Source organism: Squalius cephalus (assembly GCF_949319135.1).
Source record: "Squalius cephalus genome assembly, chromosome: 16".
Lineage (NCBI taxonomy): Eukaryota > Metazoa > Chordata > Actinopteri > Cypriniformes > Leuciscidae > Squalius > Squalius cephalus.
The window spans coordinates 22,594,968-22,611,922 of NC_137137.1; positions in this window are offsets into that span (position 1 = coordinate 22,594,968).

Below are 16,955 nucleotides of genomic sequence, written 5' to 3' on the forward strand. Positions count from 1 at the left end.
AAAAAATGTGACAACAAATATTTAAATAAAGCTTTCAAAAGATATTTACATCATGATTATGACAGGAAGATCAAACTTAAAATATTAGATAATCCAACAATTAGGAAAACATTGGAAATTTATAAAATGGCCAATTGCACCCAAAGTAAAAGAAATGCAATTTAAAATTCTTAACAACTACTATCCATCTGCTGAGACACTGAGGGGTAGATTTGGCTTTGAAGTTGACCCTTGTGACTTGTGTCATGAAAATCCAGAACGAACAGAACATTTATTCTTCCTTTGCTCAATTAGTAGGAATTTTTGGCAAGATGTCCATAGCTGGTTGAATAATAAAATTAGGGAACTTGAACAATTTTCAATCGAAGATATTCTTATTTATAATTCTAAACTGACGGGAGACACTTCACTTTTGATTAACCTTATCATCATTATGGGTAAATACCACATTCACAAAAATAAATGGAAAAAACAATTGCCAAATGTAAACTGTTTTAAAAATGAACTTCGTATGTTATTTTCCTCCTTGAACCTTGTTAAAGATTCCAAACAAACTGTAGAAGCTATTTGTTATGCTGCAGAAATGTTTTTGATCCTGTAACACATATTATTTATTTGAGAACAAAGCCTTATTTATTTATTTATTTATTTTTTTTTTTTTTTTTCATTGTTACTTTTGTATTTTGTTGATGCCTTGCCTGTTTTCTTTTGCTGTTGTCTCCACGAGAGTTTGTAATAAAACAATAAAAAAAAAATAAAAAAAAAAGGCCTCAAGTCCGAACTTAGAAGCCCAAGAGGCGAAACTCTGTTGTGTTATGGGTAACAGTCTGTAGATGGCGCTGCGGAGGCGCGTCCGCCATTATGGACTGAAAGCTGCTGAAATCGTTAGCGCCAGTCAATGGCAAAATCCATTTTAGTAGGTGTTTATAGTTCATGTGTGCACTTGCTAGATTGCACATCTTTTTTGTACCTTTCCGCCTGTAATAGGACATTCATAGATTGTTTTTTTCTTGCCATTGAAACGTTCACTGTGTGCACTTTCACTGAAGATGTTGAAAAAACAAATTGTTAATATTTTTGTGATATTCTATGTAAAAGAAAAGTCTTTAGAAATGTTCATTTATAATGTTATTTATTTATTTATTTATTTATTTTTCCAAATCATATATATGGTGATGTTCACTAATTTCAAAATCAACATTTAAATTATTACTGTGTGTCTGCCTATATATTATTTCATGAATTTCTGATATTCATATAACAAGGAAAATGCATAATAGAACATAAATATTGATAGATTAAAGGTTTGCAGTAATTTTATAATTGTATTTTTGCAAACCGTATTGGTAGGCTAATGAAGCCGATTCGGTGGGGGACATACCCTTACGAAAAAGTAGGCCTACAGGAATCTTATAGTATTTTGGGACAAAATATTATAGTAATCTTATATTAATACTATAGTAATTTGGGACATACTACAGAAGTACGATAAGACTATATAAATACTATAGCAGCTTAAAAATATTATAGAGGTATTACAGAACATCACAGAAGTATGTTATGTTCTGTAATACCTCTATAATATCCTAGAGCCGCTATAGTATTTCTATAGTAGTCTTCTATAGTAATATTTTGTCCCAAAATACTATTTTCCTAAGGGTAATTAGGCCATGCATAACCAACACATAGAGACATATATTTTCTGTCATTTAACGTCATTTAATTGTCATTTAACGTCGGTCATCCTCATTAATGTATTTTAAATTGTTTTCATATTTAGATATGACGGCCAGAAAAAATTAAGTTATGTTAAGTTTTTGTTATGTTAAGTTTTTCAGTGCCATTGACTCCCGTTATTTTTCGGCGTTTTCCTTCAGTTTTCAGTCCATAATGGCGGCCGCGCCGTCACGTCATGGGGGCAACTGTTGCTATGGAGCGTTCTATTGAGTTTCGCCTCTTGGGCTTCTATACTCTTTGCCCTATGTACGAACCCCTCACCTGTATGTACTTTCAATGGCAGATTATAAACTTAAGAGAATACTTTATTACTTGAAAGAAGTAAATATACATTAATGAGCACATATATTTTTGAAAGAAATAAGTGTTTTTTGCTAAGAATCAACTAAAAAAGTTACACAGTGTAGCTTTAACAATAACAAAGGCGTTGAATGCTAATGCGCATGTCTGGTGCAAGCATTTCCGGTGGCGCCATTTTAAAATCTCAGATCTGTGAAAATCAGCGAAAATTTCCAAACTCTGACCAAAGAAAGTTGAAAGATTAAAAGTTGAAATACAATACAGTTTTTCTGAATTGCTCAAACACTAAACCCCATTCTCTGAACCAAATTCTCAATAGTCTAAACCATAAACCATCACTCTGTCTGTAAAATATTAAACAAGTTCAGGTATTAAAACACTGTTTGCAAATCCCATGCACTCTTTTTGCAAAACTCAAAACACACATTCCCACTCACTAAAACACATTTCGCACTGTGATGCACTTATGTTTCTAAACGCTATACACTGGCAGGCAAAAGTTAAACACAAATAATACATAAACAGTTGTCATCGTTTACACACACAAACTTAAAATTGTTCACACTTATTTCTAATGATGAAACCAAACCAACTGTACATAATACAAGTCAGTTCAGAGTCCCAAAATTGACACAAAATGTTGCAGTGAATGTTGATACCAACATGGAAACAATATAAGAGGGAGAGGAGGAAGAGTGTGTGTCACATATTGTTTCCATCCATTCACCACCAGGGGTCACCTGTTCACCATTAAGACTTTTTCACTGCACACAAAGTTACAGGTTACCCTGGACTACATTTCCCATGTTCCATGGCTTTAATTATTTCCACACCTGTAGTCAATCACAGGGACTATAAAACACTGATGCACAAGCTCATCGATTGCTGAGTATTGTTAGTCTATACTGCTGTCTAGCTGATAGTATCTTTATGGAGCCTAGAGTTCATTGTCTTACTCTAGCTTGTTTTGCCCTGTGTTTTAAAGGGCACCTATTATGCAAAATTCACTTTTACATGGTGTTTGAACATAAATGTGTGTTGGCAGTGTGTGAGCAAAACCACCCTAGAATGATAAAAATCCACCCAGTGTTTTTTTTACAATCTCAATAAATCATAAGCACTGTCTCAGAATGAGCTGTTCTCAGATTCGGCGCAATGTGACGTAGAATTGAGCAGGCCCCTCCCACGACTGTTGAGTGACACTTCAGTTTGAGCCTAGACCCGCCCTGAGTGAGCTGGACACAGAGTCCGCCATTGTTCGACGCTTGAGCAGCTGTAGACAAGAATGTCTCCTAGCGATTGAGGTGTGTTGTTGATGGATGTAAGAATGCACATAGCAGTCTTCATTTACTCCCGTTGTTACTCAAGGATGGATCTGTACTGTTTGTGATAAAGCTTACACTCTCCGGAGCGTCAGGCCTAACGTGACTGGACACGGAAGAAATGAAAGTGCGAGCACGCTCTTTATGACAGCTCTTCGAGTCATTTTACGGATATAAGGTTTAGTTTATTTAGCACCCACTGAAAAGGTGTGTATATTTGTTTACTGAGTGTTTTGTGTACTTCGCTGTGTATGTTGTTGATAATGAAAGGGGGAGAGAGAGAGAGAGAGAGAGAGAGAGAGAGAGAGAGAGAGAGAGAGAGAGAGAGAGAGAGAGAGAGAGAGAGAGATTATGGATAAGACTTTAATGCGCACTTCTTATACAGTGTTTATTCAGCTCTTACAGAGATTCTCTGGAGTAAAACTAACGTTCATCTTTTGTGTGATGTACAATAAACTTCACTGAACTCGTCAGTATATTTTGGTCATCATTCGGACGGGTTTTGCTACAGCAGGCTTGTATTAGTGGATAAAAGCAGATGACAAATAAGTTATAACCATAATTAAACTAAACTACCTGTTCTATGTCTATACAGCATATATTCTCTGGCTCTGTGGGCATTATTGTCCGACTCCGAGTCGAAATGAACACCGCAACTGAGAGTTTCTGTTCTGATATTATCAGATGAGATTGTCCTGACTCTGAGCGCGAGCTCGTGAGGCTCCGCCCCCTGTGCGTGCAGCAGCAGTTCATTTGCATTTAAAGGGCACACACTAAAACAGCGCGTTTTTCTGAGCCCCAAAAAATTACAATTTAAACATGCTGTAAAAAATGATCTATTGGGTATTTTGAGCTAAAACTTCACATGGGTAGATGACAAATAAGGGTGAAACAGCATTTTTTTAAACAAAGTTCTAAATTGATTGAGAATTGTATGAATTTTTAAAGTTCAAATACTGTTGTTTTTGAAACTGTTAGAGGTTAGCATATTTTTTTTCTCATTATGTAATTAATTAAGCTTTTCTCACAGCTCCAAGCAAAATATGTCCTGCGGTGTGACCTGACATTACTATAAAATTCAAATATTGAAATATTATTAATTTCAAATACAAATCAGGTATGTTTTAAGTATTCTTAAAGAATGATCATTAAAATTATGCATATATATATTTTTTTTTCACAGCTGTTTTTCTATTATATTCTTTGCTTGTGCCATCTTTTACCATTCACTTCAGTGGAAATATTGTGTAAAATGAGAAAAAAATATTTGAAAATGTTTATTATTTTTTATATAGTTATATTATGCAATGTTTTCAAATGCATATAATCATTTAAGCTAGTTAACATAAAAGTCGTTTAATTGTGTTTGAAGTGATGTCACACCACAGGACATCCCGTCACACCAGAGGACGAAATGAGACACTGTATGAACATTTATGGTGAAATTTATTGAATACTTTTGTAACAAGCAAATTCATTTGCATCTCTATTTGAACATTAATGAAAACGCAACATATCAGTACAATCTTATTACTTAGTGTATGAATTTGAACTAAAAACATAGTAAACAAGACATACTGAATAATTAACATTTTGGAGGCGTCAAATCAGACCCAGTCATAAAGACCATTCATTTCTATTTTTAACTTAAAAGACTAAACAAATATCTTGTTTCTCAGGAGAAAGTCATTAAAATCATGCTAAAATAATTAAAATCATGTTAAAATCATCAATTCAACTCTTTGAACAAAGATTCCAGTGAACAAGAGAAATTTGACTTAATCCTGTGCTAACCTTTCCCTGTACCTCCTTGTCCTTTCTTTGCTCATGCCTAAAAACTGACAAATCACTTAAAAACAATGATCAGTGACTGTTAACATACACATACAACAAACAAATGAAGACAGATATATATATATATATATATATATATATATATATATATATATATATATATATATATATATATATGTTTAATATATGTATAATATAGGTATATTATATATAATATTTGCAATATTTGTTTAATATATTTATAGAGACAGAGATATATTTATATTTATGTTTAATATTGCAAACATAACAGACGAGAATCTAGCTAGACATCGGACTTAATTATGTCACACTATACAGGACGGGCTGTCACACCACAGGACTCTTTCACCTTTGCAGCCATTTTGAGTAATTGCTATACACGACTGACCTTGGGCATTACAGTAACTGAATAAGTTCATTGTTTTAAACCTGAATATGATTCTTTTTTTAAAATATTTTTCTTTTTTCTTGAACTAGATCAGTCTAGATCAGTCACACCACAGGACTATCAAAAATGAACACATTCATGGTCTGACAGAAATTATGAAATATATCAATTTAATAAGAGATTAACACTCACATTTTAACCTCCTTAGCACATCCAAACATCTGGGGGACTTCCTGGTAGGGGGCTTGACTAATGTAACTAATGTAATGGCTCTCCATGTAACTGCTAGTACAAAAATCTAATATCCTATGTCACACTGCAGGACAGCATTTGTGTTTCAAAACTAAATGTACTGTAAATATTATTTTAGTACTTTTTAGCATTTTGAAAACTTAAGTTAAGTAAATGCATACAAAATAATGCCAAGGCATTTATTAGCTGCTCCAAACATATGTGCTTAATTTTACTAATATTTACATTTGATGAGTCATCAATGTTACAGTCACACCGCAGGACATTTTGCTATTCACCTTGAAATATGAACAACACCAAATACATTTTACGTCTCAAAATCATAATATTGAAATAAAATGATGTGCTATGCCCCACTGGCATGTGTTGTTTTAGTTGAGAAATGCAGTTCAGTAAACTTTTAAACTTAATTACAGAAAAAACATGCGTCACGTCATATGCCCCTCTGGGGACATCAGAGACTTATTTTACATCTTGTGAAAAGAGTCATAATAGGTGCCCTTTAATCCTGGCCTGGTTTCCTGTGTTCTGCCTTCTCCCTGCCTGCTCTGGACTCTTGCTCGCCTTGGATTACTTCTTTCGTCTTGCCGTTTGGATATTGTTTGCCTGACACCTGGACTTTAGCCTGGTTAGCTGGTTTATCCTCTTGCCTTGGAAGAGCAAGGTGTGGAGAATGTTGTCAAGGCTGAATGTGGCTTTAGGGTTTTCCCCTTTGTCTGCAGAGATGACATTGTCTGTTATGTGAACAAAGTCCTCAGACTGGACCCAACATGAAGACATGATCCTGAAGCAGAATCATTCTCTCTCATTGACCTTGATTTTGTATGTTGCAAAACTCTTCTGAGTGATTATAACATGCTTTTCATTAGAGTTTTTTACTGTAATCTTTTTGGCTTTTGCAGTAGGGTCACTGTATTTTCACAGCCAGTGCTGAATATACAGACATTCAATACTATACAATATTCAGTACAATACTATACTTGCAGCGCATACAGCATACAATTTATTCACCTTACTACTGTAAGTTGTCATTACTTTTTTACGCAATTGCAAAGTTTGTTTACTTGGTTACCATATACTTTTTTTCTGTAACTGCATGCTTTGGATTCTGAGTTCTCCAATTTTTGATGTCTAATGAGTGATCTGTAGTGTTTATAATATTGACTCGCTTTGTGTATGATTGAAAGCAGTGTTTGATTTTGGCCAAAGATAAAATGGTTTTGAGGTAATCGTTTTATTTTGCCAGAAGAGTCAGAGATTCACTGAATGTGGTTTGAAAATTTTATTTTGTGTTTAAGGTTTTGAGTTATATGTTTCAAGAAATGTGTTAGCAATTCAGAAAAACTGTAATGATATGACAGTCAGTTAACAAAGTTTTATAGACATTGTTGATGTGGGTGAACATGATTTCACCAAGTACCACATGTTCCTGGATCAACATCTTTGTTGATCCTGGAACAACTTTCCAATCAACCAATCAGATTTGAGGGTCAAATTTACAGTTTATGGGCCCTATTTTAACGATCTGAAACGCAAGTGTCAAGCGCAAAGCGCAAGTAACTTTGCGGGCGGGTCTTGGGCGCTGTTGCTATTTTCCCGGCGGGATAAATGACTCTTGCGCCTGGCGCAAATCTAAAATGGGTTGGTCTGAAGTAGCTTCATTATTCATAGGTGTGGTTTGGGCGTAACGTGAAATAAACCAATCAGAGAGTCATCTCACATCCCCTTTAAGAGCAGGCGCGCTTGTTCCATGGCGGATTGCTATTATAATGGCGGATTTGCCAGGCGCGCACCAGGAGCGGTTCACAGCCGAGGAGAGCAACGCTCTTGTCACGGCCGTAAAAGAGAGAGAAGTTACAATGGAGAGATTAGAAATGGAGAAACCCACCCAAATTAACTTTGGTTAAACAGGCGTATGATAATTTGGGTAAATGTGTAAGCTAGATGTATGCTTTTATAATAAATTGTCTGTCTGTCTATTTATCTATCTACTATCTACAGTATCTATCTATCTATCTATCTATCTATCTATCTATCTATTGTAATAATGTATGATTTGCAAAGATGAAAACTGCTGCTTCTGTGTAGATGAGAGAATCAAAGTGCGCGTTGTGCACACGCTACATTGATTATGGCCAAGCATGCGCCCTTAAAATAGCATATGAATAACATGCGCAACGCGCCACTGACTTTAAACTATTTTTTCCTGGTCAGTGGCGCAATTGTTTTCTAAACCTGCAAAATAGCATGAGGGAACGTTTGCGCCGGAACACGCCTCCTCTTTGCGCTGAACCGCCCCCGGGAGCGCAAGTGTATTTCTTAGTTAACCGACGTGTGTCTGTGGAGGGAAAAGTCAGCTTTGCGCGGGTGCAAAATAGGAATGATACATGCGTCGGTGTACAAAGTCAATTGTGCTGGGTGCAAGATAGGGCCCAATGTCTTAAAGTTTAGGCTTAGACCCATGGTGAGGTGCTTCAACATCAGTGTTATTCACCTATCATTTCCCTCTGATTTTAGGGAAAAGTTATGGGTAGTGTTAAGGCCTGTTCACACCGGGACGACGTTTAACGCCTCGTGACTAAAAAAAGGGCGTTTATAAAAAAAACATTTTTTTTAAAACGCCTCGGGTTCATTTTTTTGGTATGACACACCGCGTCAAAAACCATCCGACCAATGAGATTGGCGCTTTTGCTCAAGTGTCTGGAGCTTCTGAGGTTACAGTAAAACACAACTTGGGGGCGCTCAAACACAAAACGGTCTTGCCGAGCACACATACGTAACGGCGAAGAAGATATACACCAAGTAGCGTCTACACTGCCGGGAAGAAATAAGATGAGGAAGATGCAAGGCAAGATGAATGTAGAGCTGCTGGTCTCATTGGTGTCGGAACATAAAGAACTATATGACAAACGCGACAGCGACTACAAAAATCTTGATAAAAGAGAACTGTTATGGAGTGGTATTGCAGAGCAAATGGGCCACCTTGTGTACCGGGGTATTTCTGTTTTACATTAAGCGCCATCTAATGTCAGGGAATGAATTTGCATGTTCACTCGGCTCATCGTCAGCGAAAATCGTTTGGGTGTGAACACAAAAAAAGCGGTGAAAAACGCTGGCGAATAACGCGCGCCGATATTCGTCCCGGTGTGTACGGCCCTTTAGGTTTAGGGGTAGGAATAGGGTAAGGACTGAATTTTGGGACTGGAATGTTATTCCAGGATCAACAAAATATGTTGATCCAGGAACATGTCTTACTTGGCAAAATCATGGTGACCTGTTGATGTGATAGCAGAATCATTCCTGTCAAAACAAAAGAGGAATTGATTGTCATAATAACAATACACTACTAATATATTCGCTCATATCTTTACTGACATGCTGATTTCCTCTTGTAGTAAATGAGTCCAGCAGCTGCTATGATGATTCCCAGCTCCAGACCAGACACCCCAATGGTGATTTTACTCAGATTCAGAGATAGAAGGGTCTGTGTGGAGTATTACCATAACATTTAAAAGTGGTTAATGTCAGTTCACATGTGTGCATATTATGACTTATGACTTCAATTTTAATAATCTAAACTGACTGGCAGAAGCTTTAAAAAAATTAGACAATTTTATCCCAGTCGATGATCATGGGTTTAATTAAGCTGCCATGCTCAACCACACAGATGATCTTCTCTCCAGATTTGGGAGTATATATCTGGTAGTATAAGTCTCCATCAGCCAGTTCCTCAGGGAACTTCGCATCAGTGGTCATCTCTTTACCATCTCTCAGCCAGGACACTTTTAATTGTTCGGGGTAGAAGTCATATCAACCCTATCTTTTTGATATTTTACGATTTGCTCAATTCCCCTGACCCGCCCCTAAATCTACCCATCACTGGGGTTTAGATAAATAAATTGGTCGTGAGATAGTTTCGGTCATTTGCACTGCATACCAATGCAGCAGGAGAGCTGCTGCTGATAACTGATCTAAGCTTGATTATGAGTTTCACTGAACAAATAAGAGTAGACATTTACCTCACTACTACTCACAATGCATGCCAATACATATCGCAGAAGGCCTCAAGATAATAATAAACCTATTGTAATTATTTTATTACAGTTTGTCTCGATTGCTTAAACACATTTCTTGAAACTATGCCTCGTATTCTCAAAACTGTAAACACAAATCCCCAAACATCCTATTTTCAGGTCAAAATGAAGCTCTACACTCAAAACCATTCACTCTTGCTGAAAAACCAAACTTTGCCCTCAGATAGGACACACAAGCCCTCATAATCACACACACTACAACACTGGTGCAATATATTCAAAACAACGTTTCCAAAACTGGTAAGTTATGTTGATTGTGGCTCCCCCCCTCACAAACCTTTTCACATGATGAACACAAAAGACACAACCAATGGATACATTGGCACATGTTTATTAATTCGTGTTGTAACGAATACGACTCTGGGTAAATGTGAATTAGCTCAAGAATATGGGGAATCTTGGGAATATTAATATTTATGACTCATGGTCATAATTCATAAGTCGCATGTACATTTATTTTATCAATTATCGAGATTACCTTGTTCTATAACTATCTGACCAACATTTAATTCGTCCAGCGAAACAAATGTAAAATCATTACAGTCAAGAAGAGGTATTCCCAAACTTCAAGAGAGTTTCATGTCCTGGCCACGAACATTAAACTTTATTGAGTTTATTAATTGAAACTACTGAATGTAGTCTAATATCGAGCTTGTAGCTTAAGATCTTTTGTTTCATTGACTTTAGAATGGTGGGTTAAAAATTATTTATGAATTTTAATAAATGCAAAACTATAGATTATATGAGCTACGAATATAAACGTACGTAAAAATGCAAACAATAAACAAACAAACAGATAACCAAACAATAACATAAGTGATCAGAATGAAATGAAAAAAAGAAAGAAAGAGAAGAGAAGAGGAAGAAGGGTAACTTAATTCACAGACCTAAGAGATAGACACCCGGAAAACAGCTTTTATCAACTCAATATAGGCCTACTTGCAGAATTCTGTGCTCTTTCTGGTGAGGCTGTAGAAGAGGCGCGCGTGTCCGGCTGGTTTGCGTCTGGCTTCGTCTTCTGGGTCGTTTCGCAAGACGATGTAAAGGCTTACTTGAATTTAAGTTACCGAGAAAGTTAGATCATTTCCCTTTTTGAGGGGAAAGGCACGGATGAGCTTAGTTGCAAAGAACAACATGTGTTGTCCGAGGAGAAGACTAAGGCCTTCTTCAGATGATCCTTGGAGAAGCGCTGCCGGGGAGGAGAGGAGGAGGTCAGAGCGGTCGAAGAGAGAAGAGAGAGAGTAAGAGTAAGAGAGAAGGGAAGCATGATATTTTGAAGGGGCCAAAACTCACGCCCTCTCACGGACGTGGGCCAACCGTCTTTAACAACGGATCGGGCACACCTCCTGACGTTTCGAGATCTATACCCCCCTTCCTCTTAGAAATTGGAACGATAGATTCGTTCGTAACATTAATATCACTGGTATTAATAAAACAATGCATCCTCTGATATGTTGCGTTAAACATTCGAGACCGTTGGGATATCTGGAACAAGACGATACCATGAATGGCACTGCTATGACATAATTACACACAGATACACGATTATAGTCACATCACATTGATTACAAACCAATAAAGTTATATAGGCATAATATTTGGGACAAGGGATCATGCACACATCAAGAAAATACATTTTAAACATTGTACCAAATGATTTCGATCACGCGTGGTAGGATCCATGTGTGTTTCTGTGTGTGTGTGCGTGTGTGTGTGTGACCAGGACTGAGAGTTCATGCTGCCGCTGAACTTTTGCTCTCTTGCCTATGTGTGTGTGTGTTTGGTTTGATGAGATCATTAGCCAGCACATCTGGCCGGACAAAGTCTTGTTGTTTTCTGACGTATAAATCAGTGTCTAAGAATATCCCTAGGGGATCTGCGTAATCTCAGACATCGTGGCGCCTTGCGCTCGTGGCTTCCCGTGTAAACTCATAAAAGAGGTGTCTATAGACAGCCATCAATGAGTTACTTGAGCTGATAGATGCCATCTGTTGTTTGTAGACAGTTCAAGAAGGACAGAGTCCGTTTGTTGGTAATTTCAGTAATTTAAGAGAGAGCTGGTAATCTGACCATCTTCTTTGCGTTACAATGTACTACACAGTACAACACACAATTGTGTTGAACTGTTGTAAATATATTTTAAAATGTAATTTATACCTGTAAATATACAGGTTTAAATATAATGATATAAATCATTACTCCAGTCTTCAGTGTCACACAATCCTTCAGAACTCATTCTAATATGCTGATTTGCTGCTCAAGAAACATTTTTATCAATGTTGAAAACAATTGTGCTGCTTAATTTTTTTGTGGAAACAAATAGATATGATGGTTAATAAATTAATTATTCGGACGCATTCAATTAGTCAAAAATAATAGTAAAGACTGTTATTATGATACACAAGATTTATATAAATGCTGTTCATCAAATAATCCTGATTTTTTTTTTTATCATGGTATCCACAAAAATATTAAGCAGAGAAAATGGTTTCAATATTGATAATAATAATAATAACCACTATTGATAATTGAGCACTAATACAGTTTTTCTCGATTACTTAAACCAGGCTTTTGAACTAAAATTTCAAAACCATAATGCCATTTATCAAAAATCACACCCATTTCCCTAAACTATAAACACTATTCCCTGTTTTGACACATGAGTCAGATTTGTTGAACTGTCACTGCAAAACTCTACACACAAATCCCTTCATTTCTCATTGCCTAGACCATGTTGTCATTTAGAAAGCACTAGCATTCAATATTGTTCACTCAAGTCAGCACAGCTTCAGCTCAGTTAGCACACAATTACCCAAGTGGAAACACTAAAAGTCAAAATTTAACACACATCAATCAGATCCTTCAATAGATAGATAAAAGGGCCCAAATCAGTTTATTGCGTTTTGGAACAATGTATCCAGAAAGACATGAAGGAAGAGACCGAGGAGGGATAAGGAGGAGGAGGAGGAAGGACAAGGGCAAGAAGACAAGCAGTCTCAGATGAAATTCAAGCCACTCTAGTTACCCATGTCTTTGTCAATGGTATGACTATGAGGGAGGCTGGGCTATGAGTAAGACCAAATTTGAGTAGCTTTACCGTCGCCTCGAGAGCCTTCAGGGAGGTGTGGTGTAGAATGTTATCTTTCTAGGCAAATTATGGTATTTCAACCATATGTGGAACATTCTTAGACGTGTTCATCATATGGTCTCCTTGAGTGGAGGCCCTCCTGTCACGACCAACACGCTTTACCATTCCAATACAATTCCATATTAGAATAAGGTTTGTGCGTGCTCTTTTACTCTCATATGATGGTCACAGACATCTTACAGTTTTTGCCCGTTGCTTGAACACATTTTGCAAAACTTCGCTCATTGTGCCAAAACTCTACACACAAGTAAACATGACACAACTAGGAAATATACCATTCACATCTGTGTCAAATTGAAACTCTACTATCAAAACCTAACATTCATTTGTCAAAATGTAACTCTGATGACAAAATGACACATACTTGCATCATATGCATACACTTTCAGATCAGGGGGAACACACTAGTCTACTTTATATAAAACACTGCAGTCTTTGATTTTCACTGTTTATTCAGAAGGCATATTTTCAGAAGGCACATTTTCAAACAACCAAAAATTGTGCAAAAAAAAAAATGTGTCCACAATTGCCCTTTGGCCAATTACATTACGACCCCGTCGTCTTGTTTTGCTCAGGTCGAATTCAGCTTTATCAATGAAAATGAATTCATGAGGCTGTGCAGCTCCATCCATGGACAAGATTCTCTGTACGAAAAAAAAAAAACATATTACTGTACTACAGTGCTACACATACAGAACCCTCACCCCATCACACAGGTACCTGTGTAGCTCTCCGAATGGATCCATGTAGTACTGATATGGTACATATTCAGCTGCTACTGGATTTCACCAATACTGTATTGTAAATGTAAAGGACAGTTACACTTACCCATACATATTCAGCTCGAAGTCCTTTGACCCTGACACTGTTCCTCTCAAATGGGACCCTGTAGAGCTGCTTCATGGTGATGTTGTGTTTTCCCAAGATGCGTCTGATGGTGGTGATGCTCACATGGTTTATGTTGTTGAACACTTGCCTGTCTGCAAGTATTTTCTGTAGTAGCTGGTGGAGACGGATGGCATTGTCTGCCCTCACTAGGTCCACAACGGCAAGTTCCTGCTGTTGTGTGTACAGGCGTTGGCGTCCTCCCCCAGAAGGTCTTAGTCATTCTAGAGAAATACAACCACAAATTGTCCTCGGTTTGCTTCTTTTTCTAACAGTACTTTACTATAAATACTGTATCATCCACTGTACTGAAACATGTCAATATAAGTAATCATGGTACAGTATGTTTCACAAAAACTACCACTTTGGCTGCAAAAGGAGCATTAGCACCCTGCAATACCCTGTTGTTTTACATGATGTGGTAATGTGATATACTGTAGTACAGTGCTGTAAATACCATCTGAGTAGAGTAGAAGGCAGAGAGGTGAAGACATACCTGTTTTCTAGTCAGAATGTTCTTACAGATGCCACTGTGAAGCGGCTTAGATGTGGGTGGACTCTCTGCCCAGCCTCATAGTCAGGCCATGGTTGATGACATGGTCCACCAAAGTTGCTCTTATATCATCAGAAATAGGGGTGGGTGCATGGCCTCTTCGACCTTGACCTTGTCCTCTTCGTCCTCCACGTCCTCCTCGTCCTTCTCATCCTCCTCATCATCCTCGTCCTCCTCATCCTCCACATCTTCCTCTTCCTCTTGCTCTCCCTCCATCCATGCTTGCAAAGTTCTTGAAATGGCTAAACTGAGGGCTTTTTGTAGCTGGCTGATTGGTGTTCAGTTTTGCAAGTAAGTGTCTTAATGTGTGTATTTGAGTGGTTGCAATTACCCGATGTGTTTTGTATTTTGGATACATGTGTTTTCCAAATGGCACCCTGAGATTTCATTTTTGAACGAAGTGTCTTATGTATGAAATAGAGTGTAGTATGCAGGACCAAGTGTGTTGCATAAAGGAGCAAGTGTGTTGCAGAATTGCAACTAGAGTGCAAAGCAGCGCTTTTGTTTAAGGTATGGGTACATGTGTTTGAGGTATGGTAACAAAAGCTTCAAGTTGTGTTACTTTAGTCTAAGCATGGGTCTATAGTGTTCAAGCAACGGGCAAAAACTGTAAGTAAATATAAAAAAAAAATTTTGAGGAGAGAATAAAATAAAAACATTTTTTTTTTGTTGTTGTTGTTGTGTGTGTGTGTGTTGTACTGTGTAGTACATGGATGAATAAAAATGTGCCAATGTATCCATTGGTTGTGTCTTCTGTGTTCATCATGTGAAAAGGTTTGTCACAATCAACATAACTTACCAGTTTTGGAAATGTTGTTTTGAATTTATTGCACCAGTGTGTTAGACTATGTTAGTGTGTGTGATTGTGAGGGCTTGTGTGTCCTGTCTGAGGGCAAAGTTTGGTTTTTCAGCAAGAGTGAATGGTTTTGAGTGTAGAGCTTCATTTTGACCTGAAAATAGGATGTATGGGGAACTGGGTGAGACGTTATGGATTTGTGTTTACAGTTTTGAGAATACGAGGCATAGTTTCAAGAAATGTGTTTAAGCAATCGAGAAAAACTGTAATAATTGAAAAGCAAATCAGCATTTTAGAATGATTTCAGTGTCACTAAAGACTAATGATGCTGAAAATTCAGCTTTAATAAAAATGACATTTTAAAATATTAAAATAGAAAAACAGTATCTTTAAATTGTAATAACATTTCACAATATTACTTTTTTACTGTATTTTCACAATTCTAGAAACAGATCATGATGTACTTTCTCTTTAGCAGAATATCTCAGACCATGTATATGTGGTTGCAGTGACATTATGTGCTGACAAAATTAGATATTCATTCTTGATAGCATAAGTTTTAAGTAATGTCACTCAAGCACTGCTGTCACTGATGTGTTGTGCTAAGATTGTCTTTACTATGGCTCATCTTACCCGACTGTCCCCTCTTAAAATGGTCAAGACATTAGTGTAGAGAATTTGTTTGTAAAAATATTTTTCTTAACAACTAACACCAATAGTGACTTCTGGTTTTGTATTCAATGCTTTGAAAAAGCTTTTTTGGTGAAATCAGCTGTGGTCCTGGTCACCGATGTACAGGACAATGTGATACCAGCAGTCTTTTGGCATGATAAGGCCCAACAGATACATGAAATATTATATTCAGTAAGATAAACTCAGCAAAAAAATAAATGTTCTCTCAGATTCAACTACTTTTATTTATATTAGTATAAACATTTCAACAACTGAGAAATAAACTGAACAAGTTTCACAGACATCTGGTCAACAGAAATGGAATAATGATTCCCTGGAAAAAAAGTTGTCAGTATCTGGTGTAACCACCAGTGTATCTCATCCATGCACTGCACTAGATCTGTGAGATGTTACTTCACTTTTCCACCAAGGCACTTGTCAGTGGTGACATATGTTTTGCCCCTGCAAGGTAAAGTTACTGTAGCCATGACTTTAATTGTCTACCACCTGTAATCTGTTAGTCCGCAGGTGCATGTGCAATAATTGTTTAAGGTTCATTGAACAAGCATGTTTAATTTTGTTTAACCCTATGGGGTCAACAAAAACATCAGTGGATTGTGTGGTTTTTTTCACATATAGCAGCAAAACTGATTTAAAATAACTTGAATTTGTGTCAACTTGCAGTCAAACACAAACATTGTGCTTTTGTAAAATAAAGAAAACAAACGGGGTGTGCTTTCAGCCATCTCAGTACAGTATGTGAACTTTTATCTGGAGTGCATCACAAAAATGAAAAAACCACAGCGAATACTTGAGCAATATATCTATAACATGTAAGTGTCTACTTTTAAGTGATCTCATTCAAAACAAATATTCTCTGTTTATGTAATCTGTATGGAAAGAAAGCAATGTCCAGTCTGTGAAAGGGGTTCATATTTGTTAATGTATTACTATATTATGAAACAATAGGGAAGATTGTTCAAATCTGATCAA